The following is a 14,604-nucleotide window of genomic DNA, read 5'->3' as shown; positions in this document are numbered from 1 at the left end:
CCAGCCGGACCGCACAACCAGCGTGGGTCCGGCACACCACGTGCCCATAGGGTTGCTGGAGGGAAGCGGTGCACCCCGGCTCCTCACAACGAACAGTCTGTAAGTGTAAAAAAGTATATGAACCTACCACTCTAAGCAACCTAAAGCTGGTAGGCCAGGGTATTTCGACCTACTGCCGGAAGACTCCGGCGGGGGGAAAAAAACCCTTGTCATAGACGGGGCCACCAAGCCATAAATTAAACAGAGTGGTAGGCAAGCTACTTCCAGGTCACCGGAATACTCGGCGGAACGGGAGAACTGAGTCAACGGGGCCCTACCACAAGGGCTGCCAGCAATAAAGACGGCGGAACCCCAGGGCAGAACACCGGACACGTAATACTAATGAATATATGTGTAGTGGCGGAGTGAGAAGCTCACTCCGCTAGGATAAATATATATATATATATATATAAAATGCAAGTGATGGTAACGGGGTAGGAAAGAATCGTTATCCGGAGACCGGAGACATCCCTCCCCCTGGAGCCCGAACCTCCCCGCCAGAAAAACTATAGGTGGGTGAGGCAACCGTCATCGCAAGGCCAAGTATAATAAAAGCCGGAGTAGGCACCAATCAACCCAACTAAAGCAAATCAAACGGAGAGAGGTCGAGAACAAAAGAAAGAATGTTCGAAACCCGCTCGATCCTAGGAGAGTAGGTAAACAAAACATCAGTTAAAAGTTAAGCATATCTTAGTTTAACCAGACCACTGAGCTGGTTAACAGCTCTCCTAGGGCTGGCCCGAAGGATTAGACTTATTTTTACGTGGCTAAGAACCTACTGGTTACCTAGCAACGGGACCTACAGCTTATTGTGGAATCGAACCACATTATGGGAGAAATGAATTTCTATCACCAGAAATAAATTCCTCTAATTCTTCTTTGGAGAGCTCGGAGAGTCGAACGCTGGGCCAACAGCCTGCCAGTCGAAAGCTCTACCACTCCTCCAAAGAAGCACTTAACAAAACATCAAAACAAGCTCAGCGCTACCGGGGACTTGCTCTGGGAGAGAACGAATCTCTCCACCAGGGAAAGTCCCCAACTCGGAGAAAACACCATCTAGCGTCACCCGCACGAGAATAGGCAAGAGCTGGCCTGAGATGGGGAGGGGGAGGGAGGGTTGGTGGGGTAGGGATGAGGAGTAGGCTAAGTCAGGCGAAAACAGGAGACAAGGGAAAATGCTTCACCCGCTCGACTGCAATCACACGCCACGCCAAGTAAAATAATACTAGCGATGGCAGGACAAGCCTACCCCCAAGGAAAAGGGATAGCGACCAAGGTCTCAATACGCCAACTCCCGCCTAGACATAGCCTAGGTCAACGCCCGTGCTTAGGCATAGCCTAGGCTAACGGTGAGAGACAAGGGAAGGGTGGGGAAGGAAATAACAGGGAGAGAAATTTCTGTGCCGAAGTACAACCAGGGCCGAAAGAAGGGGGGGGTAAGGCTAAAATAGCCTAGAGGAGACACACCCAACGAACTCTACCCCTTCGAAAAGAAGGGGGAGTACAAAGGGGTCTCACTCTGCCACCCAAATAACGGCCCATGGGAGAAACGGCAACAAAAACTCCCTCAACCTGAGGGTCCACCCCACGCCTAACCTACGAGGAGGGCGGGAGGTCAAGGAAGCAAATACGAGCCTATCTGTATGAAAGGCAAGGAGAGAGACCCACACAACAATTACCCAATACAAAACCATCACAAATATACATAATATACATAATATACATAACCCAAGAATAATGTGCTTGTGCGAGGTGCGTAGCCTAGCTCCGAGGAGCGGCCAGACAATCGAGCTGACGCTACCTCGTATGTTCAAGGCAACAAAATACTTATAGCACCAGCACAACTAAATGATAATAATAATGGTAAATAAGTTAAGACCAACATGGGAACTCATCCCGGAGGGAGAATCCAAAGCGGGAAATGACGGGAACCCTATAGAGGGAACCCGCCATGAGGATCAGTCATATAAAATGAAACACCAATGAAACACCACCAGGAAACACCGCCAGGATGAGATCAAGGGGAAAAATGATAAGTAATATAACGACAAGGAGACAGCCCAAACAGAATAAGGTGGAAGGGTAAATCTCACGGTCGACATGGCTGGCTGGGGACGCCGTGGCCATAACAACAATCCCATATAATATGAAAATACGGACTGATCCAGCCACACTTATCATAAAAACCCCACAATAAGATGGTACTTAACTTAGAGATGTTAAAGCTGCTTGAAGACATGCTGAAACGGCAGAAAACACTCAAAAAACCAAAGCACAAAATTCTGAGTGACAAAGATCACGTGCTAGAAAATGGAATGAGTGTAGATGGCGCTGGAGTCGCCGGCCTGGCGGGCGGATGAGCGTGGGGGCTGGAACGGCTCACCGCTCTTTTCGAGGGGTTTTGACATGGGGATGTCTATCGAGTGTGGCTCTGTGGTTGTGATCCTTTCACTCACCCTTGGTTATACCGACGTCTCCATTGTGGAAGACGCTCGATCTGGGGGTAGTAACCCCAGCATTCCTGAAAGCTCTTTTTTCTCTGGTATATCTAGCATTTTATACCTAGAAATTTGTGTTAGTATGGAATTTCACCGGCTGACACGGGGCTGGACTCAGAAATGTTGTTTTATGTACCGTATGCAATTATATTTCATGCATTACAGGTTTATGGTCTCTTACCTGTAATTCTAAAAAAGAAAATATCTAAAGCCCAAAATATTTTCTGGAGAAAAGTGATTATTTGCAAAAGTTAATCAGTACAACTATATTTCTGGAAAGGGTCCCGTGTCACCGGTGAAATAGTCCATTCAGCACTTATTTCTAGGTAATTCGTTCTAGATACCAGAGAAAGCTAAATGAAATGCTGGAGTTACTACCCCCAAGAAGATCTCCACTAGATGGAGTCGTGTATGGAAAAGGGTGAACTACAAAACAGGAACCTTATCTATAGAGATTCCCAATGTCAAAAGTCCCAACGAGAGAGGTGCGATACAAGCCCATGCACTACTCACGCGGACTGTATACAAGGCAACACTAGCCGCATTCCATTTTAGCACGGTTCACACGTAATTTCGTTGTGATCCTTATTTTTGTGCTCTATTTTGGATTTTTATGGCATCCTCGCAAGGTTCTTCTTCAGTTACTTGAGTACCAGTGTTTTGTTGTTGTTTTTAGGCGATTGAGGCTTCTTATTTTCCTTTAGTTTAATAATTAAAGGAATTTATAACGCCCGATCTCGATCTCCTCTCACGTCGCACTTATCTCTTGACCTCTCTTGGTCTTGGCTCGGCATATTTGTTTTGTGTTTTTATTTGTATCCCTTTTTTTTGGGATGTTTACCATTAATGATCCCTATCTTTAGTGGGTTTGATTAATTTTTGTTTGTTCTGTACCCATTTACTACGAGAAGTGCTGTTTACCGTTTAGGCTACGAGCTACCCCCTCGGGCCCATTCGCTTTTTTCATGACTTCATTACGAGAGTGATTTTTTATTATGGTAGTGATGTTTAGCGTTTAGGGAGAGCTACCCACTCGGGCCCATTAAGCCTTTATCATGGCTTCTTCACGGGAGTGATGTTTAGCGTTTAGGCTCAAAAGCTGCCCCTCGGGCCCATTCGCTTTTATCGTGGCTCAATAACGAGAAATGTTGAGCGTTTGGGCTAAAGAGCTTCCCCCTCGAAGCCTATTCGCTTATTATCATGGCCTCATTATGCTTTATTTTTGTCACTCACTTCTCTTAGCCTTTGGGGATCTTATTTTCATTGGTACTGTTACGGTTTTTACTTTGTTTTCATAATTTTGTTTATTTTGTGAATTTTGTGTTCCCTTCTGATCAAGTGCTGTCTTGCTGTTTTAGGCTACGTGGTTCCCCTCGGGCCTATTAAAAAACTTATTTTGGCTTTATTTTGCCTTGTTTTAGACTCACTTCTCTAAGTGTATGGGAACATGATTTTCATTGTTACATTTAATTTTTGACCTTGTGCTTGGATGCTTTTGAATTTTGGGATACTTTCATTTAACTGGAGGTCGGTCATGTCCCTTCACGTCCATGTCGTGTTGGGCCTGCCTATCCTCCTACATGTACCTTACAGACAATTTTTGTTTTATTATGATTTTTTTTTTGAGTTATTTGTAGCCTTTACCCCTCTCCTAGGCTTCCTTCCTTTACATCGCCTCAGTTAGGTTAGCCTAGGGTTGGCTGTAACACTTTTTCCTTGGGAAAAATTCGTTTAAGGGGGGCGATCTCGATCTCGACGTATGAGTTTCATGTCGGTGATCTCGTTCTGTACATGTGTGTTTTATGTCTGGTGCTTCCCTTTGTTTGGTTTTGACTTGGATATATTGCCTCACGTCCACCCTCTCCCTGTTTCGGCTTTTCACTTAGGCTAATGTTCCTAATAAGTTAAGCTGGAATAGCGAGGGTTTACCTCGTAGCCTATCCTAGTTCAATCCTTCTTTGGGTTACTTACCAATGGTGACCGGGAGTGCTCTCCCCACTCCTGTTCACACTTCTTTACCGACTATATATATGTTATTTTGTGGTTTCGAGTCCCCTTCTCTCCCTTTTATCCTTTGCTCTCTCTCCCCTTGGTTTGTTTTCAAGTTTGTTAACTTTCCAAGGCTTGAGAGCAATTATCCTCATATTTTATGTCGTAGCCTAAATCCCTCCTCTGCATTGATTGGTTGTCCTTCGGTGTCTGAGTTGGCACTCCACCTGGACCTGAGGTGACCAGGAGTGCTCTCCCCACTCCTGTTCACACTCCTTTTATCTTTCATTGCTCTCCCTGGCCGTAGAGGTTTTTGCCCTTCCTCTCTTTTTCTCTCGCTCTTGTCGTGCGACACAGCTTACATAGCTGAGGATCTGAGAACTCTCTGGGCGCCCGGGGAGTGCTGTCCCACCCCTGGTCGCTGCTTTGGGTTACCAACCTCCCCTGGCCTATCCTTCCCCCTTCCTTTCACGTCGACTATTTCCCTTCGTGGTGCTTCTACACGTTCGCACCTCACTGTTGGGATCTCATACGAGGCCAGTTAGCGTTCTCCACCTAACTGTCTTCCGCTTATTTACTTTGGCGTTCCCCCTCCTTTTGCTACTACCTGTTCGGTGTTTCGTTATCTTGTTGGCGCTCTCCTTGCTTTACTGCTACGGCGGTTTAGTGTTTAGCGGTGGCGTTTTATTCCCCCCCACCGCTATCACCGTTCAGGATATCCTCCTCCGGGTTTTCCTCTCTTGGCTCGGAGTCGCCCACTTCGAACAGTTCATAACCTTCCCACATTTTGTTCAAACATGATCGCTTCGAATGTTCCGTTGACTCTGATTTTATGTCTATGAGTTTTGTCCTGTTAGCCCGGTTTCTCCGGGGTTTTTCCTGGTCTGACAGGCTTTGGCTGCTACGGTACTCTGCTCCGGCATCCGTTCCAGCATGCCTTTTCTCAGGACGTTTTCGACTGGTTTGTCAAGTGCAGGAATGCTCCGCTATCCTACAACAAACCAGCGGTCACGAGTCTATAGCTCCCATTCCGGTGCGCAGTCTGTTTTGGATTTATAGTTTGCACGGAAGGTTATGAAGCACGCTATGCTCTCCTCGAGCAGGCTTCTTGATGAACCGTGGTTTCATATATACCTGTCGGTTTCGTCTCCGCCAAACTCCGCCTCATGTGACTTATTCTTGACTCGGAAGGTTGTAAAAACGCTATGCTCTCTCCGAGCAGGCTACTTGATGAATCCCCAGGTTTTAGCTTTTACACCAGTCGGTTTATCGGTACAGCCGCCTCCTTTGGCTTATTATTAGTCGTTTGGCACCCGGCAGGTTTGCGTTATGCGCTATGCTCTCCCAAGCAGGCTACCTGATGAATCCGTGAGGTTTCATATATACCTGTCGGTTTTTACCTCCGTCAGCTCCGCCTCATGTGGTTATTAATAGTCGCTCTTTCGAACTCCGTCTCCGGGCGGGATTTCGTTAGTCGGTAGGTTTCATATAAACCTATCGGTTCTCCGCCTCTTGTGGCTTATTAATAGTTAATCTTTGGTGTTTGGGCTCTCTCCGAGGTGGATTCTGGGTGGATCGGTAGGTTTCATATCGCCTATCGATTTCCTCCGTAAACTCCGTTCACGGCGAGATTCTCGAGTAAATTGGTGGGTTTCATATACACCTATCGGTTTTTCGCCAAACTCCGTCTTATATAAATTATTGATAGTTGTTCCTCCGGTGTCGGGGTTCTAATTTTCCCCCTCCTGGAGGCGGCGCAAGTCTTGTAACTCTTCGCTTCAGGTTAATTGTTACGGAGATTTTTCTGAAGACGTTGCGGCCTTCTGTCTCGTTCTCGGACCTGTGAACATCGTCCCGGAGCGATAAGTAGGTGCGGGAATAATTGAGACAAGCCTTTTCCAAACAGCTCGGAATTAGGTGAGGCAAACTTTTCCTTTAGGGGATTCGTTACCTTCTCATCCCTTTTCGACGGTTCCTGGTCTACCGTCCCTAAAGGTGAAGTAAAAAAAAAAAAAAAAAAAAAAAAAAAAAAGACCACCCTTTTTAAACCAAGAAGACCAGCTCGGGGCCCCCTCAGGGCGTCTCGGATCTCTAATCCGGTGCCATCTACAGTTTGGCCTCGTCTTCTGGAAAGGGACACGGCCCAAGCAAAGCAAAGCGGTTACCCCCTCCTTCCTTTGTTGAAAACTCTTTTACGGGTCTCATATACCGGGAGCTCGTTAGAGGGTCATTGTCAACCTATTAACTAACTATCTACGTCATGGTCCATGCCTTCCCTTTCCCAGGAGCTTAAATCCCAAGAGATTAATCTCAAGACTCATTGTCAATGGATCACCTGTTAAGTCCTGCTCCGTTCTGGAATTCTACTCGTTCGGACATCTCCACCTCTTTTCCCCTCCAGTCTGGGAATCTTGGTGCCTTCCCTTTATGCTTCCCAGCATGAAGGCACCCTCCTGTCGGGGTGTGGGCACCACGGAGGTTGGTGGAAGGGCATTTCTTCCCTTCCGGTCTGGTATCCTCTTATCCGGGTTTACCAGACTGTCAGAACGAGCATGGCATCTGTCTGGCAGGATCCATAAGTGAGCCCTCAGCTAGGGGCTGGACATCGTCTCCTGAGGACTCTAACGGGAGTGGCAGGCGGAGAATTCAAGTTCACGCCAGCTGTGGGGTCTTACCGTGCTCTCTTGGAGAGCCCTGTTTCTTACCCCTTGTGCTCCGAATGTAGCCCCTCTTATCAACAGGCTTGTTTTGAAAATGTATCGCTGAGGCATTTCCGGGAGACAGATATCACAGATACATTCACAGTGAATCTTCTAACCCTGGACTACGCTTCTAATTTATTCAGCGTACAGCTCCTAAGCTTCGGAGTCAATTTTCCGGAAGCTGAAACAGGTGTAAGTCAGGCTTGCCCGTTCCGCCTTGAGCTGAAAAATCTTATGAACGGTTTCACCTGGAGAATTAATCTTTTCCCAGGTGGGCGTTATTTACGCCCATCTGGGGCTACTATTGTTACCCAGAGCCTCCCGTTCTCATGGGTGTCTACCCTACGAGCAGAAACGGTCTGATCTTGCTGGGACCTGCCTAAGTCCGGCCAAGAAGTTCATGTAGTTCAAGAGCCCCCCCTGCTCAGGCAGTGGTGCAGGCTCTTCAGGTCTCTGCCCTAGACAGCCGTCAGCTCTCACTCCCAGCCTCCACCTCGATGTGTGCGGGTTCAGCCAACACATCAGCCCCTTGTAACGCCCCGTGTGTCTCTGCCTCCCCACGGGAAAGAGATAGCAATGCCATGAGGGGTTTTCTTTGCTTCATACGAAAACCTAAGGAAAAAATTTTCACTAGACATTTGGCAAGAGGCTCTGACCCTCAGGGTTATCATAGAGCAGGGATGCATCCTCCTACTCTCCGAGAAATTGGGAAGGCTTTCGCTTCACGGGAGGCAATCAAGCCTCCTCCCCTGTAGTATTTCTCATATGGGTGGGAGGCTGTACCAGATGGGGCCACTGGAACTTCAATTCCTGGGCCCAGAGTATAGTTATCAGGGCCGGGGTGGAGCTGGACTGTTGTTCCCCCCTCCCCAATCAGGTTCAATCAGCCTCCGGCCAGAGTTCTGGGGTCTTTGCGGAATGGCCTGTCAGGTTTTTTCAGTCTGCCAAGGAAGTTCCCTTCCACTGGAAAATTTTTCCGGGCGTGTCCCGTTTGTTTTTCCTTATTCATGCGGCAAGTCTCGGTTGCTTACAGTCTTGTGGGTTCGGATCCTACTGCGCCGTGGAGCCGTAACCACCTCTATAGACCTTTCAAACGCTTCCTTTCACATCTTGGTTGCAGAAAGGTCCTATCCCTTCTTGGGATTCAGACTGGGAGCAGGCGCACCCTTCAGGTTCATGCCCTCCTCAATGCGGCTCCAGAGTCTTCGCCAGTTTTGAACAATACCGTAGTTCAACAGCTCCGGTATTAGGAGGCTATGCTAGCTGCATATCTAGTTGCCTGGCTCATTTGGGCACCCAGCGTCGGGAATTGCCTGAGGCGCGGTCATTATAATCGGTTTCTAGTCTTTGGGCTTCTAAGTAACCAGGAAGGAATCCCACCTGATTCAGGAGGGTAGCCTTCCGTAGTTATGAATCCAGTGGAAGTGGAAAGAGATAGCAAGGGCATCTTATCATTTCATCATCTCAAGCATACCTCTCCCCGTGCCCAAGAAAAGGTCCTGGTTTTCTCCAGTTTGCTTCAGTGACGGTTCTCCTTCTGAAGTCAAAGCTGGAGTTTATGACCAGGGGGTATGGTGGAGTCAGGGACGTGACTCCTTTGATTCCTCCTACTTGAATAGTGGCCTCCGGCCTTGCACAACTGTCAAGTGCTTACCGAAGTCAGTTCCTCTCCAGCTTTCCCCTCCGGCCTCAGTATTCCACACCGTCACCTCTCTGGCGGGTGAGGTGGTTATTTTTTGGCCCAATGGAGTACATGGTACTTAGTCGGTCACGTTCCGACAGTTCCATATCAACGCTTTGGAGGGCGGTGACAGTCTTCCTGTCCTTGGAAACTCCCCCCCCAAGAGGTTTCCTTTTTAGGCTGGTTCTGAACAAAACAGCAATAGTGCGCTCGTAAACAGGTGGTTTTGGACTCGAATTGCTCCGTTCAGGTTATGGTTCATTCTTCTCCATAACCAACAGACGCAGAGTGCCTCTGTCTACCACCCTTCTCGTAGGGGTCCAAAAAGGTCACTGCTTTTTCCCTATCCAGGGCCTCCCCTGGTGTCGGAATAGTCCTTCAGCGGAGCATCATTCAGGTAGTCTTGTGACCTTTTCCTGGGCCTGGAAGTAGGTCTGTTTGCAACCCAATTCAGCCACAAACTATCAAGCTGTCCCGTCTGGTATAAACTCAGCCTGCGTCAGCCCCCTCAAACTCTGATGTCCTGGCTTTGTGGTCTTTGTGAATCTTACAGTTGAGGAGGAAACTGATATTGGTCCTGTTATTACTGTTTTCCTGAAATCAGTTAAGGGATCCTACTCTACTGCAGTATGGTTCTGCAGTTAAGTAACTAGCACTCTTCACATAGTTTTGAAGCTATAGTACTGATGCGACCAAAGATTGGCCTCGAGGAAAGTGTTTTGTTGGAACCAGACTCACAGGCCCTTAACTTTCATCCCTAAGGTCTGTGTTCGTCTAAGAACAGTACTCCGTCCACATTCGGTTTCCTGGTCTTTGAGTAATGTATCGGAGTTAGCTTCAGTAACCAACAATCACCTTGTTCTTATCTTTCCTTGTTAAGGAAGTCCCAAAAATTTTTAATCAGCTTAGCTTCTAGTGTTAGTTTTCCTGTACTGTCTGCCCTGTCTGGCGGAACCAATCAGTTTGGTTTGTCTGGCGGAACCAATCAGTTTGGTTTCCCCTCTTCAGGGGTAGTGTTGTGAATTCCTCACCCCTAACTTTCTATCTACATTGAAGGTCCTCATTTTTGGTGGTCACCTTGGAAAGTACTCCCCCTTTTATAAGGTCTGTTTCTGTGTCCAGTTTTCTCCTTGCAGGCTTTTTAGACAGGACCTGGGCAATTTTGTCAGGTCCTCTCCTTTAAAAAAGGGGGCACTGTCATTGGGTCTGCTATTAGGCAGGAAGTATTTTCTTAATACAAGCCTATTCAGGTGCTATTCTAAGCTCATGATCTTAGACGGTGACCACTTACATTATTTTCATTACATGAACTTAGAGGACCTTACTTATGTTCAGGGTAGAATTCTCCTAGTTTTCAACGTTTCTATTTAAGTCTTTAATAGCATAAGAATGATGTTTATTTCTCTGTTACTATTTCACGGGTGACACGGGACCCGATCCAGAAAAAGGATTTTGACAAAGGAAAAATCTATTTCTGGAGAGGGGCCCGTGTCACCCGGTGACCCACCCTGTTTTTCATTCTCCCTCCCTTGATAAACTTCATTCTAGTGAGGTGGGTGCTAACATGGAATGCGGCTAGTGTTGCCTTGTATACAGTCCTTGAGTAGTGCATGGGCTTGTATCTGCACTCTCTCGTTGGGACTTTTGACATTGGGAATCTCTATAGGATAAGGTTCCGTGTTTTTGTAGTTCACCCTTTTCCATACACGACTCCATTAGTGGAGCTCGCTCTGGGGGTAGTAACTCCAGCATTTCATTTAGCTTTCTCTGGTATCTAGCAACGGAATTACCTAGAAATAAGTGCTGAATGGACTATTTCACCCGGTGACACGGGCCCCTCTCCAGAAATAGATTTTTCCTTTGTCAAAATCCTTTTTATAATAATGAGGACTTAAATAAAGGTTGTTTGCTTGCTGTATCCAGTTTATGTTTATGTTTGTTTGTTTATGTTTGTTGTGAGGGAGGATCGAGCTAAAGGTCACGATGTAGGCGCTTTGTGGATCGGATCTCCAAGAAGAATAAAGTATAGTTTTGTGTCTGCCTTTGGTTTCTCCTACCGCTGTGGTCCACACAATCAACATTCATCTGACCCTTTGGAGATTGCCAGCTGTCTGTTATGAGCTAGAGGCTGTTATAAGTGTGGTTAGGGAAACAGTCCCTAAGTCTAGAAGGCCCTCCACTGTTAGACTGTATCAATAACAGTGGTCAGCTTATAGATCTTGGTGCTTGTCCATAGGGATATCCAGCATCCATACCCATATAGATATCCTGACTGAAACATTACTCATGATTTAGATTTGAGGGAAGTTTTTGGTCTTTTGAGCTGGAAACGTAAATCTTTCTGTTATGGTTTATGATGAAATTCAGACATAGTCCTTAAGGATTTAATGTTGCCTCAGTTTGAGCCTTTAGATAAGGCATCTCTTAAGAACTTGGAAGACACACTTACTTTCATTTCTGTGGGCTTTGTTGTAATGGAAATGTCTCTCTCCTTTTCTTTGCTTAGAGCAAAAAAAATGTGTAGAAGCAAAAGCCCTTCCTAGATTTGTGACAGTTCCTAATTTAAATGCTTCAGTAGGCAGTGAAGAAGTGGCATTGTTATTTCCAGTTAGAACTCATAGGGTTTACCTGGACAGACTTCAGCCTTTCAGAGGAGTGAAGAACTTATACTGTGGTGTTGGCCATACACTAATATGTCCAAGAATGCTTAAATTAGTAAGTGCACTCGGAGTTGAATCCTGAGCTTTTACTTTTTTGAAAGTAAAGCCTCATGGCATCCATGCCATAAGTACATCTTTTATTTTCTTTAAAACCTTTTGAAAGTAAAGCCTCATGGCATCCATGCCATAAGTACATCTTTTTATTGTCTTTAAAACTTTTTGAAAGTAAAGCCTCATGGCATCCATGACATAAGTACATCTTTTTATTTTCTTTAAAGCCTTTCGCTAGAGGAGGTTGTCAATGCGGCTCAATGGAGATGTAACTGTTTCTTCCTCACATTATTTGCAAAACTTTCAAATTTGAAATGAGATTTGATAAGCCCTAAGTCCTGTTGTTGCAGTGGGAACGCTTTCTTCTTAACCAGCTATGATATTAACCTTCCCTCCTCTCTTAACCGTTAGTTGTTAAGTAATCCCAGTGTTGAGTTTAGAGAGCATGAAGGGACACGTTGGTGTTTAGGAGTCCACCTTCGTGTCTGAAGGTAGTAATTGTCTTTTGTTTCGGACTGTCAGTTATGGGCTTTCAACTCGGGCAAAGGAGTCGTACTCTCCAAGATAGTCCTTTTCCCCTGTAAAGAACCTCTGACAAGTCTCACTACAAGGACCTTGAACCCACCTGTGGTTCTGATGTTTGGTGACAGTACTTACCTGGAAGGATCACATAACGAGCAGGAATGTTTAGAAGCTTTTTTCCTCTCATTAAAAAAAAGATTTTAGTTTGTTTGGCTTAACAGTTGTTTCTCTGGTTGCACCAACCCACCATCCTCATTCAGGGTGGGAATCGGCTAACAGCAGGTAAGGCTCATTCCAAATAATGAAAATTTTTATGGTAAAATTTATCATTTGGAGACTTACCTACTGTTGAGGTGGGTGGAAACCCAACCAGCCTCCCCACAACTTAGTGAATGGTCATGAAGTATTCTGACGCGAACATGAACATTCCAACTCCACCTGGTGAGAAACAGGTGAATACAGACAGTCCATGCTGGTCAGACAATTGTTATTTTGTTTATTTAGAATTCTGGTCACACCTAATGGCACAAACATATAAGCTAACTTGTAGTCTAGGTGATCAGTGCAAAATTCAGCTAGAATTGCTCAGTTAATGATAAAAGCCTGAAATTTGGCACAATATACTTGAGCCCATACTGAATATTTTCCAAGGTGGAGCCATTGGATGCAGATGTTTCTTAGCAACGGTTGATAAGCAACTTATTGACCCCAGCAACGACCCATTTAAGCATATCTAATCTATTACAAAAGGATGATGCTGTGTGTTTTAGCATCACAACTGTCTGAAAGACATCTTTTAAAGCCATTATAAGTGACAGAAGAAAAAAACAGCATTTGCTTGTTGCTAGGCAATGGATAAACCATCCCCATTACCTATTTATATCTTAATTGCCTATTTGTAAATAATGTTTCTGCATAACGATGCATAAAAGCTTGCAGAGGAGAAATGTTTGGGTATATTAAAATATGTAAAGATTGTCATAACTATTACTATTATTTGACAATAACATATAAATTTAGTTCCCTTAGTAACTATTTAGCATAGCAAAGACTCATGGAACCATGGAAAACAATCTCTGCACATGGGATGGATACATTAAACTCAAACACTTTCGTTATCAATAGCAGGCGAAGATTTAGTGAATATGTCGTAAAGAAACAATGAAAGCAGTCAGCTATTTTTGGTGACATGGATTGTCTCAACAGTATACATTCTCACCATTAACAGTTTTAAGTCATTCTCATATTTTCAGGCATTGTCAGTCTCCTGCGCATGTGCAATAAACAGTGCATTGTAGGTGGGCTCGCACACATTTGCAGTTTCTACACCTGCTCCTACATTGACACTTCAGCAGTTGTGGGCAGGATGCACTTGTTTCCAGTAAATTTGTCCACAGGGGCCTCCACTGTTCTGGACAAGTCCATCCCCACTCAGAAGGGGAGGGCAACTGGCGATATGGCATAGTAGTACATCCCCAATAGTGCCCACCTTGCAATGCTGCCCTCCTGATATGTTGCTGTAAGGCAGCCTTGGTGGGAGGAAGGGCTGACATCTGACGCCCTTTCCGCTTGAATAGAAGCTTTCTGACTTCATTGATGGAGATATATGTTGCTGTCCTGTCATGGAGAAGGATGGTGAAGTACTCTAGGGAAGCCTCATTCTCTTCAGATGTTTGTTCCGGGGGCACTGTGCGGCTCATAGAGGGCTTCAGTGAGTTCATTATGTGCCTCCCACACTTTCCATGCAGTTTTTTTGCCAATTTGGGCAAAGTGGGACACAGTGTCACAGCCTGTGAAAGGGTGGAAGACCGGAAGTACCAAGGATTTTTGTGGACCAAGGGAGGCACTTATCTCATGAACTGGGATGTAGTGAAAGTTTTTGCCACTTCAAAATGCAATCCAGAGGTCAGTGCTTCCTAGCGGCTGTACCGTTGCTACTGCTAGTACAACATATCGGTATCTACTGTCTGAACAAGGATCTTGTGAAAGCCCTGAATGCATCAGCAACATGTACCATGATCCTGGAATCTGCTTCTTCATGGTTGCAGGGAGTAATGCTAGATGTGTCTCGTGCAGGCATACAGAGCACATTTTCACCATTGGTGACAACAAGAGGGTTTTCTGCTGATGCACTTGACATCAATTCGTTGTTTAGAAGTTTGAACAATTCTATCTTGTTGGCATTCAAGCAAAGAAACTGCTGCCAGTTCTTTGGTATGGAGCTTGGCTCCTCAACACACCTACATTGGATAGGACCTATGGCACGCTTTTCTCTGGTGTGCACCTTTAGACTGTTGTCGAAGTATTGATTCCAGACAATATCTATTTGTTGAGCCTTGCTCTGCTCTCTTTCGATTTGTGGGACAAACACGTTTGCAGCGTAGTCACCAAATGTCTTGCATCCACCAGGTTTAAGAATGTTCACGAGTACAGCACCATCCATGATGGTCACATCCGTCTCT

At 45.7% G+C, this 14,604-nt stretch overlaps 1 protein-coding gene across 1 annotated transcript in view; it reads left to right on the top strand.

Moving 5' to 3' along the window:
- Positions 1-14,604, top strand: part of LOC136843480 (propionyl-CoA carboxylase alpha chain, mitochondrial-like) — a 194,564-nt gene that overhangs the window by 104,254 nt on the left and 75,706 nt on the right. The window lies entirely within an intron of this gene.

This window comes from Macrobrachium rosenbergii, chromosome 2 (genome assembly GCF_040412425.1).
Source record: "Macrobrachium rosenbergii isolate ZJJX-2024 chromosome 2, ASM4041242v1, whole genome shotgun sequence".
NCBI classification, from domain to species: Eukaryota; Metazoa; Arthropoda; class Malacostraca; order Decapoda; family Palaemonidae; genus Macrobrachium; species Macrobrachium rosenbergii.
This window is presented reverse-complemented; position numbering and strand designations above follow the sequence as displayed.